We start from the raw sequence: 14,889 nt of genomic DNA on the forward strand, positions 1-14,889 counted from the left end.
CAAGATCTTGACATAGGTAAATGGAATGAAAAATAATCACGTTATTTTTACATTAGCACTTAAGAGTCTTCATCCCGGCGAAATTAAAATACCGCTAATTTTACAGTAATTATGTGATATCTTGAAATAGATAAAAGATAATTGAAATATGGAACAATAGCGCCCTAGACAATATTATTTTGCGTGAGGTACCGTTATCACAAGTCACCTAGTGGCTTTCCGTTTTCAGCTGTTTAGAAACGCGAAAATAAATGCCGATTTTCAAAATGGCTCAAAAACGAAAGCAGATAAGTGAGTCGTGATAACGGTATCTCATGTAAAACAATATTGTCTAGGGCGCTCTTGTTCCACATTTCGATTATCTTTTATCTATTTGAAGATATCACATAATTACTGTAAAATTAGCGGCATTTTAATTTCGCCGGGATGAAGACTCTTAACACGAATATAGTGTATTCCCGGTTCGTTCTACTGAATTTGCCAACTTTATTATATAATTTATTGAAGTACTTTTAAATATATTTTATTACGCTTCAAATTGATGAACATATCAAAGATACATGGATGTCACTATTGTACCCAAGGATGTTATAAATAGAGGATCTGCGCATATGTATCTTCATCCTATTAAATCGATGAAAAAAAAAAAAACGAGCATAGACACGTCTGATTGGCTACTCTCGTTTCCGCCATCGTCTGATTAGCTACTTTCGTTTCCGCCATGATTGTTGGCTCAAAACATTGCAATCCTATTGGACGGAGTGGGCAGAGTAGGGGTGGTGAAACTGTGACGTATGGCTTCCAGATTTTGTTGTAAGGGCAGATCCTCTATTTTATAAGATCCTTGATTGTACCCCTAGTAACACCTTAGCCACGTACAATTTTTCTGCTTTTCTTTATCGTACTTTTACATGGCGTGACATATTCTGCCTTTCCTCGCCAACCAAACTAGTTGCCATTATGCAATTTAAGCTTGAAGATAAGCAGATTATCATCACCAGGGTTCTCAGGTTAGGGGTAACTTGTGAAACCGCAAAAGCATTAGAATTAGAGGAATGATTACCGGAACACTTGTATGCCTATTCTTTAATATTACAGTGCATATCTTTCTATTGTGAAGTCGTGTGTTTTACATCAAACTCTTATGATGATCTGCGGGCTATAATTATGTTTATCCATCTAGCTGATTATTTAAGATTGAAATGAATCTTGAGAACTCAAAGAGTATTGTTGCTATGTATTCATAATATGTAAGACAAACAACATCTCCGTTTGGGCTTTGAATGGGCGTGAGGGTGAAATTACCTTCATGTATTACTTTCGCTTCACATAGTGGTTCAACTGTTGAAAGGAAACGCACGTATGATGTGTGATTCCAACAAACAAACGTAATTGTTTTGTGAGTTCTTCAGTTTCCCTTCCTGTCTCTCGAAGTCTGAAAGCGTTTGATAATTAGGCCTATTCTGTGTGTGACAGCCCCTATCGCATTCATCGAATAACATTGCCGCTTTTGCTTTTATGAATGGCATGTGATTCTTAACTGGTTGGACTATACAAGTCCCAACGTTACCTATCTCCCCTTCTGTGTTTGAATCCCCTTTCACCTCTTGATATTCCTCTCAGACCTCTGGTTTATCCTCTGTCAATGTGCAGAGTTCATAGTATTCCTTCCATTTGTATCAATCTAATATATATGACAAAAGCGCTAAAAGCCGATAATAATAATAAAGCGCTTAAAAACAGAAAATAGTTCATAATTATTATCTGTTAAAAAATTTAAAGCCCGTTCCAAGTCAAACAAATTTTATATAAAGTTAGTTTCAATGGTAATTTTATGAGGCATTAATTTGTTTAGCTTGGCACAGAATTCCTTTTTTATAGATAGTACTAATGAATTATTTTATGTTTCTAGAGATTTTATTATTTTCTACTTTTTAGCACTTTTATTATTTTCTACTTTTAGAGCTTTTGTTATTTTCTATTTTTTAGTGCTTTCATTATTTGCTACTTTTAGAGCTTTTATTATTTTCTATTTTTAATGCTTTCATTATTTTCAACTTTTAAAAGCTATTTTCTACTTTTAGCGCTTTTATTTTCTACTTTTTAGCGCTTTAGTTGAAGAGGTTATTATAGTTTATTTTTATATTTTATTTTATGGTTTTTAGTGCGTTTTTGAAGTTGGTTATTTTTCATTTAATTTATTTAATTTTCCCACTTTTAAATTATTCAGTAGTTGAGTTAGATGTTTAAACTAAAGGTAAGACATTAATTTCCTATAAAGTTGGTCAGCCTAGAGAAACGTGCATGACCATATATATTGTGGTGGTCCTTAATTTTCGATTTTCTGTAGACGTAGCCTCTTAAAACGGTTCCATATTCGACCAAAGTAAACCATGAGAAAAATTAGTACCATTGGACAATATTAAATGGTACCTAATAGTTTACTGTGATCCAATATGGAACCATTTTAAGGGGTACGTCTAAAACAATTCTAAACTTTATTTTTCTCCATATAAATAAGGATCACCCTAATGTACAGAGTGGGATAAAGTAGATTTCTCCAGCATGTGAATAAATAAAATAATGGAAGCTAGTTAACTTGACAATCTTTATTGTACTTACAAATCCGTTCAAATTGTTTTCTACTATGTTCAATACACAAGGTACCGGTACATCTCTTTAGCACGAATTCGCAAATATCATGACACAACCAAAGATTGGGATCCAATCTCTTGAAAGATTGTTTGATTAGCTGATTAAATGAAGTGATCGAAATTCTGGGATTGCCCGGAAAACACCTCTCTTTGACAATACTCCACATGGAGAAGTTGCGTGGTGTGAGGTCACATAAACAGGGTGACCAATCTGTCGCACTACGACGACCAAATCATTAATCGAAATGTTAGTTCAAGAAATTCCTCTCAGCACCAAAGTGAGGCGATACTTCTTCGTGTAGCCAGGTGAACTAAATGTTTTCGTAATGAGGGTTATTTTTAAGTTCTGAAATGACAACTTCCTGCAACATCTGAAGTTGTGTCACTGGAAACAGTTCCTTAAAAAAGGTCTTATCCTATGACAGCACCTTCCAAATACCACCCTAAACATTGACAATAGGGTCGTTTAACTTTTCTGTGACAATTTCGTGTGAATTAACATCACTCCAATAAAGACAATTGTGTTTGTTTACGCGACCGTTCATCTTGGTTGAGGCATCATCTGTCCACAAAATTCGTTTCCAGAAGTCTCTGTCAGTTTCGTTCCGAACAGCCGTTCTTTCAGAAAAAATGTTGCGGGGGGGGGGGGGCACTGCTGGTACTATTCTATTTATTATTATATTATAAAGGTATTATTTTGTTTTCCTCCTTATGTGACCCGAACTAGCATGTTGAGTTCTGTGAGTGATTTCTCATTTGGAACCAGTGTTTCTTCCAGACATGTTCTTTTCGGGGGGCATTACGCCCCAGCTCTAAAAGTGATCCCCGGAGGAGACCAAAATAATACCTTTATAATATAATTATAAATAGAATAGTACAAGCAGTGCCCCCCGGAATACTAAGTGTGCTCCTCCTCTCCTCCGGGGGCACTCTCAGAGCTCCGGGGTGGCAGTGCCCTCCCAAAAAACATGTCTGGAAGAAACACTGGTTCCGAGTGAGAAACCACTCACAAAACCCAACACACCAGTCTGGGTCACATTCGTACAACGCGTGCGGAAACTTTGACCGGTATGTTTTCGTAGCTCAAGTGGTAGAGCTTTGGCTTCGCATTCGGGAGGTCGCGGGTTCGATTTCCGCTGCCGACCATCCTGATTAGGGTTTTCCAGGGTTTCTCTCAATCCTACCAGGCAAATGCCGGGATGGTACCTACTAAAACAGGCCCTGGCCGATACCTTCCCAAATCTTTTCCATTGTTGTTGCTATTGTTATTGTTATATATCCAGTATAAAATGGCCTCAGAGCTGTATCTGGTAATTGTTAAATAATTAAAATAACAAAATAATATGTTCCCGAAAGAAGTATATGTCATTCCCAGGTCATGTGTGCTCCTTCTGGTAGACTTCTTTGGTTTAGATACAGAACTCTGAACAGCAAGTTCAGTGTTCCCTTGATTTCGTACACTTCGTGGTTGTCCGCTTTGCGGTAGATCATACACACAACCTATAGTCTCGAATTCATTGGTTCAGGTTTTCATGGCTTGACGTGGGGGTGGTTGCACAACTGGAAATCTTCTCCTGAACTCTACTGTCACCACATTTGTGTTTTTTATGTGTAAAGATAGACAAGCCATTATAATAAAGTATAGTTTGAATGTTGTTATCACATTCCTTGTGGGCTCTCGTGACGCGTAAGAATCACGACAACTCCTAAATGATACCAAGGAAATAATCAGGGCATAAATTTACAAAAAAGAGACGGGAGGAAGAAAAGAGGATGGGAGTTAACAGTTGTAATAAGATGGCCGAATCCCTGAAGGGTAGAGAAATAAAATTGGTATTTAGGCTTGTCTTGTAAAATAATTTAAGACGTGTTTTTTTTTTTCTGGAGTTTTCCGAGTTATGAATTCTGTAAACCCATTCAAAACAAGTGGGCATATATCACAGCATTTTCGGAAATCCGTCTTTTAACGAGAGAGACTGAGAGAGAGGGGTTGATTTTTATAATTTAACATGAGTTTTTATAATTTAACTTTGATTGAAATGCGTATTCTAAATGAACGGCTATTCGATGCGTTCGCAACGCGTTTTCTATGCCTCATTCGTACGCTTGGAATACACTGATCATGTATTTAAATGTGGATGGCTAATCACAATGTGCTGCAAACGCGAAAGCAATAAAAAACGCACAGAATACGTCGGCTTGAGAATGTTTTTTACGTTTCGGAAGAATAGACCGCCTGTCCTTCGGAATCAGTAAAAGATGTCTAAAGAAAGGGGGAAAGTGAAATTCGCCGTGGAGTGGTCTTTGTGTATTAATTGGATGCATTTTAAATCGGCGTTTGTCTGAGCGTCTTTTTTTTTTCTTTACATAAGAAGAAAGTGCAACTAAGAGCTATTCGATAACCTTCACGTCTTCTCACAAGAAACCAACTGAAGCAGATTATTCTGGTTGTACCCTTCAGGCGCGGGAAATGAAAAACAAACACCTGGAAACCCTGACTGGCTCACAGTATGATTTACTATAACTCTGGCGAAAGTAAAATTACCGAGTAGCCACCTAAGTCGCATTCGATGCGGGGCGTAAGTCATTGGAAACACATCCTTGACTAGCCATAGACTAAGGGGGGAAAGAGGTTTAAATTTTTCGCAAATAATAATGCTATAAACGTATCCTTGCCGTGCGAAGAACGAAAGCAAAGGCTGAAATATCAAGTGCACGGCCGTAGGCGCAGCAAACGGAGCTTTGAGGGCGAAGTCTTCAGCTAATCGAAGGCTAGTTATTCAATAACGAAAGAGCAAATTTATCGCTACGCGAATTTTAAAGTGTATCTTCCACGGAAATCTTGTAAAAGTTCATCGATTTTTATAAGATATCGTCAAATTGGTAGCGGACAAGGCCATGAAAATTTCAAATAATAATAATAATAATAATAATAATAATAATAATAATAATAATAATAATAATAATAATAGTACACTTTTGTTGACCTCACTTCTATAGCTTAACCTAGGTGGCTTAATCGCTGCCAGAATTTGAAACTAAAGTTAAAATAGTAGATATACGAAGGATGGTCAATAAGTTTTTGTTCTCATTATGAAGGGGTTGAGAGAGAAAGGCTAAATGCAGGCATATGATTAGTCTTCCTTTACATAGTCATAAAGCAAAGTAATATCTCTGCAACAGTTCTTTCAGCTTCTACAACACTTCTTTGTACGAGGGCAAGTCAAGAAAGACTTGGACTGATTTTTTTCCGGCAGTTCTGTTAACGCTGGAGCTTCATAGTTTGGCATACAAGTAGGGTGGGTCTTGCTGTGCATATATATAAAATGTTGTTAAGGAATCATTGCATGTTTGGTAACCACGACTTTTTATTGCAGGTGATGTTCTGCGCCGCCTCTAGAAGTCGCCTGTAGAAGAAATGGAGTCATTACGAGATGAACAATTTGCAGCTATACGGTTCTGCTATCGCCTGGGGAAAAGTGCAACAGAAACTCTAGGAATGTTGAGAGCAGCCTACAAAGATAACGCTCTGCCACGAAGTACCGTGTTCTGGTGGTTCAAAGAGTTTAAAGAGGGCCGAATGACAATTTCGAAAGCTGGTGGACCAGGTGTATCAGCGTCAGCTGTTACTGAGGTGAACATTAACACGGCAGCAGTCATTGTTAGAGAAGATCGCCGCATCAGTATCGACGATCTGGCAGCCGCACTACGCATATCTCATGGCAGTGCCTTCAAAATTTTGCATGACCACCTCCACATGAGCCGAGTGTGTGCGCGATGGATTCCGCGACTCCTGACACCAGAGCAGAAGGCCGTTCGAGTGGAGACTTGCAGGGAGCTGTTGCAAAGGTTTGAGGATGGTGGAGACGCCTATCGCACCGTGCCACTTTTTTCTATTCCCTGCCCTAAAATCCAGACTGCGTGGACGCCGCTTCTCCGATAATTCCGAGGTTCTAAAGGCATCGGAGGCGGTTTTGAAGGACCTCTCAAAGAATGGCCTGCGACACGTGTTTGAGGACTGGAAGACTCGAATGAAAAAGTGCATTCAAATGGGCGGGGACTACTTTGAAAAGGTTCATGTGCCTGTTGCTGAGTAATAATAAATTGCCTAGAAAAAAAAATCAGTCCAAGTCTTTCTTGACTAGCCCTCGTAGAAAGTGTCACGTTGGCTGGAAAAGCAGTGCTCCACTGCAGCAATGACCTCTGCACTAAAGAAAAACGCCGTCCTTTCAGCGACTGTTTCAGTTTTGGAAACAAGAAGAAATCTGGCGGCGCAAAGTCGGTGAATATGGAGGATGCGGAAGTAATTGGTACCCTAGTCGTTAGATAAGATTCATGGTTTAGTGTGCTTTGTAGGGAGAGCATTGTCAGCTAACAGGCAAACACCTTTGATGGGGAAGTCACGGCGCTTTTTCTTTAGGGCATCATGACGTCTGTAATAAGTTCCAGGCACACTATGCCGTAAGAATAACGTCCTTGCAATCCCAGAAAACTGAAAGCATGACCTTCTTAGCAGAATGCTGCACACGGACCTTTTTAGGGGGTGGTAAGCTCCTATGTTTCCAATTTTTATTCACCACTTTAGTCTCTGGGTCAAAGTGACATACTCAGCATTCATCCATTGTCACGAGACGATTGAAAAAGTCGTTCTGATTGGGTACACAGAGAGCGAACACTTCCATGTACAATCAGTGCGTTGCTGTTTTTGAAAAGGTGTGAGTAACCTGTGAACCCACCGTGCGGACACTTTGGATAGGTGCAGGTGATCATGCAAGATAGTGGATACCGAACCATGGGAAATCTTCAACTCATTAACAATAATAGTATTTGTTGTTATTCCTCTGTTGTCCATCACACAGGAGTTCCACTTTCCGAATCATGTCGTCATCAATCGCTGAACACTGTCTTCTTTCTCTAGATTCGTCCTTCAAAGTCATCCGTCCACATTTCAGCTGTTGTGCTTAAGGATTGACACTTTTCACCATAAACAGTTTTTATCTCTGCATAGATGTTCTTGGCTTTCATCCCCTTTAGATGGAGGATTACCCCGCGATATTCCATTTTTGCCACTTCTACACTTTCACTCTTTTCAGGCGCGACGCCATAACTTCAACAGTTTTGAACCTAGAAGCATAACATTTACACGTTAGTCTTATCAGATATTGTCGCATTTCGTTCATAATTTGCATACAAATAGGTAAAGCTTTTCTATATGATTGCAAAAATATATTGACCGCTTCTCGTAAGTAACAATTACAGAGTCAAGCTCAGAAAATATTAGCTAGAGATTACTTATTTTAGATAAGCTGTTATAAATAGATGTCAAATGTGTTGCATTAGCGTACAGATACCAATTATGCTATTATCTCAAACATTAAGTCTTTGTTGATGGATTTATACTACGGTATGAGAAGATACATACGTATATAATACAGTGTATTTCCACTGATGTCTTTTGGCCTGATTGGCGACTGTTGCAAAATCTTCGAGTACTTTATTAATGTTTTGTTGGTAGATTTGTTACGCGCCAGTGCCTGTAAACCTGGCTTCGTGAAGGTCGAATGATTTTGGGTCTATGCTTGATTTAACACAATATTTCATTTTGAAATATTGCATTGATTCAAGAATTAACGAGTTTTTTTTTTTTTTTAATAACTATTATTACGGCCAAACAACATCGTTGTGCGAAATATTAAGTACGTATTAGTATTTCATCATCGAGCAAATTTGTGAAGTCTTAATTAGCGTCGTGTTTATTTATACTGCAAAATTATAATGGTCATTTTACTATCTTAATAACTTCAGGAGGATATAAAGACACTTATCAATTTAATAGATATACCTGGAGTTGGAAGCACGTCAGATGTCTGGGTTCGCAACTGTCAGGCGGCGACTGCAGCACCGGGTTGTTGGTACTCTGTTCCACAACGAACTTCACACTATATGACGAATTATTTTTCTTTATTTATACACATTTCTGGGATCTTAAGTTCTACATATATGGGGGATGACGTCCCTCAGGGAGCACAGAATCCGGACAAGGGGGGAAGAAAAACTGCCCTGGGATCTGTATATTAGGTACCATCCCGGCATTTGTCTGATGTGAATGAGAAAAACCCAAGAAAACCTTACTCAGGTTGGCTGGCCTTGAAAAAAAAACTATTACACATTTTCGATGGAGTGTCTCCACGGGGAATCGAACCCGGGACTGTGAGGATTTATGATTACAGAAGAGAAATCCAGATGTACCCTAAGATCTATTTTCAGTAAAAGATGTAAACATATAGTAACAGTATAGTATTATCATTAGAATGTAAATTCCTATGTACTAGATAATCTTGCTTTACTCAATACTAAAGCTGGTTGCATACGAAAAGGCTGATATGTATCTCTAAAATCAAGCAAGATATCTAACCTTAAAAAAATACAGGGTAGTCCAAAAGTGTAAAAACACCCATATAAAAGGCAGGATTTTAAAAGAATTGCAAAAGCAATGTGCAACCTACAACAGGTTAGTTAAAGAAAATTTCAACCTGGATGTACTGGCAATGGATGTAAGTAGTTTTAAGAAGTTTATTAATTCTGTAAGACAAATGTAATTATTACCAATAGCTTTATTAACCTATATAATCTGTATAATGATATACTATGTAACACTGTAATTAGGCCTGTGCCTGTTGTGTTATATGTGAATAAATCAAATAAATCAAAGTTATGTCCCTATGCAAAAATTTCATATTTTTGTCTTCGGAGAGTGAAATGTGCTAAAGAGGCAACATAATATTGTATTGCCTCTCAATTTATGTTACTGTGCAAAATTTCATAATTGTATGACGTCGGGAAGTGAATTATATATATATATATATATATATATATATATATATATATATATATATATATATATATATATATATATATATATATATATATATATATATATGAAAATGGTTAGCGCGTCCGTCTTTGATACATGTAGCTTCGGGTTTAACTCTTGACTCCGGAAGTGTACTTAATAAATACATTACGGCGGTTCGGATTTCTCCTTAAATTGTAGTTTCGCGTCGTGTACCGTCAGTGCTGAAGTAGGAAGCTAAACTCCAATAAACAAAGGGTATGTTTTTGTTATATCGCTGAAATATAGATACATTTTTCTTATATCCCTGATTTAGAAGTTTATTAAATTCAATTTAAATTTATTATTATTTGCAGGTTGTGCTTTGTTCGGTACTTGAAGAACCAACAGTTTCTCAGGGAGAATTTGTAATTCTTCTTTGGTAAGTAGATGTTGTGCATGTGTTATATGATTCTTGAATTTAGAGGACGATTTTCCCTTGATATTATTTGCATCCAGGAGGAGGCAGACTTCCTATCAAATCAGTGAAAGACAACTTGACAAATTATGATGTAGAAGCAACGGATAACGGGAATTCTTGTTCCCCCTCAAGAAAATAGTAATTGGATTGTACTCTTTTGGTTTTTGCTCTGATATCTGGTGGCCTTTGGAGGGGGAAGAGATGACGAAGATGATGAAGAGAGACGTTTGGAAGATTAAAACCCTTCTGATAAGTATCTGAGTCGATTGCGGCTTCAAGGAAAGATTGAAAAGATATTCCTTCAATATATAAGGGTATCGATGCTTCGAAAACCATTATGAGAATTTTTAGTTGTCTTTAGCTGGCGGCATCTCGTCATTGGATCGTTCTTCTTCCTGCTGACTTTGATGTACTCGTTAACAGACATTCGACCTTCTTGTACTGGATCTTTTCTTCATTTTATTTTTGTGCTCTGAGAGAGAGAGAGAACAAAATATGGATACGATCAACGATATTCACTTGCAGAAAGGTGATTGACACGTTAAATCTCTACCCTTTCAAACCCTGTGGTATGTATCTGTTCAAATTAGGGATGCTACGCGAGGCAAAGAATGGAGATTGTGACAATCTGAAAATTTATAGTGAAACTGATCTCGTCTCGAAAAATGTATCTTTCTTTAAGATCTGTCTCTTTGATCATGCGCAACACAAATTCAAAAATTGAAAGTAATTCGCTGTGGTGTAATATATATATATATATATAAAGTAACATTGTCTCGTGTACACGTCGAGAAAAAGTTTGGGTTATATGGCATAATATTTTCTCAATGAATATTGTAACCGGAAGTGGTAGATTTTTGTCACTTCCGGTTTTAGTAGAGATATTATAGAATTGAGATGGAATATATTCATAGAGTGCTTAATTGATTAAGAAGGTTTTCTCGGTATCTATTACTATCTTTACTTTATAGCGATCAACGATAAAACCGGAAGTGGTTTATTTGTGCCACTTCACGTTCTCGTAACGGTGTTAGAGTGGAGACGGAATAAAAATCTTGGGATGGTTAATTGATTACAGAAAACCACTTCTAGCTATCTATCACGGTTTTTAATTTATAGCGATCAATGTTAAATCCAGAACAGATTGCTCTCTCTCTGTGTGTATATATATATATATATATATAGTGGCGGAACCAGGATATGATCAAGGGAGGGGCTAAACCATAATTTGCCGTTTTATCCAGTCTAAAGCAGAATTGAAGCCCATTTTATCCAGTATAAAACTGAGTGTCAAGGGGGGGGGGGCTATAGTCCCTTAGTCCCCGTTGGATCCGTCCTTGTATATATATATATATATATATATATAGTAAATGGATTAATTAAAAATTGCATCAGAAGGTGAATCTGCTGTGTATAATGCTGTTGATAAACGAAGGATTCACGCTGCAAGTTGCATTTGCTATTTAAGCATTTTAAGAAAGATAATTGGGTGATGTCTTGTGAATGATATCTTGAATTCTTTCTCGAGAACTCTTTAACTCGTTTTGGTTCAGCACCTCAAAATGACTACATTTAGTGCGAAGAATTGTCTTTAAAAATCACAGTCTCAGAAGAAATATAAAATAGAACGTTTCTCAAGAAGGAAGAAAGAGGTCTAGAGAGACAAAAAGGAAATAATAGGAAGAAAGAGAGAAAATCCAACTTTGTGGCTGGTGTTCTTCCGAATTTTCCCCTTTTTCTTTTATTTTTCCATCGGTTTGAACCTCGTTTCAAGCAACTGGGTTGTAAAATAAGGCTATTTAATTAAGAAACAGTGGTTCTTTTTTTTAAAAACTTGCCAAGTTTTAATTATTTCGCAAATGGAATTCTGTCTATGGAGGATTGAGCGTTGTGTGCTTATGAATGGCAGGGTTATTTCGAAACTTTCCGCTGCTATTCTTCAAGGTTTTTGGTTAACTTATTGAGATTTGGTTGGAGCTGGTATTGTAACATAAATGACACTTAAATGTATTTGTCCAATAAGAAATCCACAACGTACTTATTGCATATTGTATACGAAAATGATGTAGAGGAATTGTTGTCTGTTTGTAGCAAAGTTTCTAGTTTTGGGAGGTACAAGACTTGGAATTATTTTCCTTACGTAGGACAAACAGCAACTATTGTAACTTTTTTTTTTTTGTAGTTTTAAAAGATCGCAAAAAAAAATAAGTCTTTATGCATTTTATCAATAGGTAAATATTAGATTGATGGTATATGTATTAAATTGATTAATGACTACATACTAATTGAAAGTTACTTTTATATTGTGAATTTTTAGAGTAGTGAAAGTTTTAGCCATAATTTGGTGAGAAATGGAAATATTTTAAACGTACATACGTACAGTGGCGGAACCAGGATATGATCAAGGGAGGGGCTAAACCATATTTTGCCGTTTTATCCAGTGTAAAACTGAGCGTCAAGGGGGGGCTATAACCCCTATAGGCCCCCTTGGATCCGCCACTGCATACGTACACCCATACATACATACATACAGGGCCGGATTTAGGGGGTGCAAAGGTGCACGTGTACCCCACTTCGTTGTAAATATACACTACCTAAAATGAGAAACTGGCAGTGATTTTTGCAAAAATTAATAGTTTAAGTCAATTTTCAGAAGGTTGAAGGAAAAGGATTCACCGAGAGCAGATACTTAGCATTTCCAGAGCAATTCCTCATTCACACCACAGATGCCTAAAGATATTTAAAAAAAAAAAAAACTCACTTTAATTCAAATGTACTGGCAGTTATTTGGTGCACCCCTCTCAGAAAATCCTGGATCCGACCCTGCATACATACACACACACACACGCACACACACAGGAACTTTATTTTCAGAAAAATGTATATATGCGTCAATTGTGGATAGATGGCAGCACGTTTCTCCATCTTTCCAATGTATTTCTAAAGGAAAGCGCAATAGCCACAAATAGAGAAAAAATGTCATAAAGTTTACGCCTCGTCGTATATATGATATGACGGCGTGGAGTTATCAAAAGACGGCGTGGAAGAGTGATGAGCATTTACGACTGACGTGCAAAGGGTTCTGGGTTCGATTTCCGCTCGTAATTTTTTTGCTTTAACCAATAAAGTAGCCATTTGTAACTACGAGTACAATATTAATTCCCAATATGTTTATAATGCGTAAAAATTGCATTATGCATTAGAAATGTTCAAATCTGTTGTAAAACCTTTCAATGTTCCCTGTTCACTAGCAACAAAATGTAACCTCTTCCATAAATATATTGATATCATGAGTTATATTATGGTTACCGCTGTTGTTGTGTAAAAATATGTTCTTGACGCTTCGCGCCTATATCTGTGGACAGTGTGCGAACTACAAGGGGGATGAGGGGGAAATCCCTTTTGCTAATACTGAATGTATGTTATAACCAAAGGGGACTTCCCCTCATCCCTTTAGTATATATTTGCAATATGTACCTGGTCTCTAATAGAATGTATAAAAACTCTCCGGAAATTGAAATTTTCGTTTGAAAGGATTATTTTTTTTATTTCCGTTGTCCGTGTAACCCAGTTGTTTATTGAACGGAATTTAACGTGTGTTTCACCCCTAAATTCATGTGGCCGAGAAATATTTTCGTTTAACAAGGAGTCCGTTTAATGCAGGTTTCACTGTACGTTGTACGTTATTTGGTAAAAATTGCGTATATACCTTGTAAAGCTTTACTTAGAAATACCAAAAAATACTTGAGATGGGTACAAGGGTATCAAAATAACACAGGTGAAGTGATTCCTTCAGGGAGTTGTTTTAACATTGCATTTTTTGCTTTTCGTTTGCGCATTTCCACGTTATTTTCTTGAAACTTAAACATTTTCTTGATAAGGTTTATAAGATCTAAGTATCTTGAATAATTGTTTTTGTCCAGGTATATCTTTCTTAGTTCACTACGTTTAAGAGTAGACAGAAATTCGATATTTGTGAACATCAGTATGCGTTTAATCAAACTGAAGTACCTTGAAAGAAATTTTTAAAATTATTTCTGTTAGAATCATCTGAAATCAAATATCAAAGTCACAGAATAATAATGAGGACGAATTTCTCTTTAATGCACAATATTGCGGATGATTTTTTTTAAATGTCAAATAAGATCATTACTTGACATTGCCAATTTTATATGGATATGAAACCAGTGGAATTTCAAGTTAACATAATTATTTGTGCGCTGAGATTTTTAGTGCCTTAATTAATGTCATTGGGAATCAGTTGTGAAGTAAGAATATATTGGTTTTTATAACTGATGGAAACGACTCTTGTATCAGAGCATGAGATGGGGGGGGGGGAGTCTGTAAACCTATATTGTTTTTACCGTGTGAATATCCATGTCCCATTAAAGACAATGCTCTGCGTACGAGTGGAAAGCATTTCATGTTAGTCAGACAGATGGAACCATCAATTAGAGAAAATACTGTGTCATCAATAACTCTAGCACGTGCTGCCATCTCTGATGCTCATAATGTATGACAAGTGACGTGTCGTGTCATTATTCCTCATTGTCATACTGTTTTACTTGTCACAATCTGGATCTGATGATTGATTCTTTATTGCCATCAATCTGCGCGTAGAAAATAACATCGTTAGATATGTGTTATGCCTGGTAAAAATCAGTGCTCTACTACCGTCAATTAGAGAGAGAGAGAGAGAGAGAGAAAGAAAGGACAGAAAAAGTGGATTTAATGAATTCTCGGATGTTGCTAGTTTCTATTTCATATTTCCCGTATTGTTAAACACAGAGAATAAATCGTAATGTTTCATCATTGATATTTGGATGAACGAGAGAATGCTGTTAAATTCTCTTTGCTTTGACAAATACCGAGTACAATAAGCTCGTTTGCATAATCATTATTGTATTCTAACAACCCTGGCA

The 14,889-nt window shown here is 36.9% G+C and overlaps 1 long non-coding RNA gene across 1 annotated transcript in view; it reads left to right on the plus strand.

Moving 5' to 3' along the window:
• LOC145675465 (uncharacterized) overlaps positions 1-14,889 on the plus strand; it is a 451,851-nt gene that overhangs the window by 206,964 nt on the left and 229,998 nt on the right. Inside the window, exon 3 of the long non-coding RNA XR_014129124.1 lies at positions 9,864-9,928. This is a non-coding gene — a long non-coding RNA (uncharacterized LOC145675465). The remainder of the gene's footprint in view (positions 1-9,863; positions 9,929-14,889) is intronic.

This window comes from Thermobia domestica, chromosome 18 (assembly GCF_964235325.1).
Source record: "Thermobia domestica chromosome 18, izTheDome1.hap1.1, whole genome shotgun sequence".
NCBI classification, from domain to species: Eukaryota; Metazoa; Arthropoda; class Insecta; order Zygentoma; family Lepismatidae; genus Thermobia; species Thermobia domestica.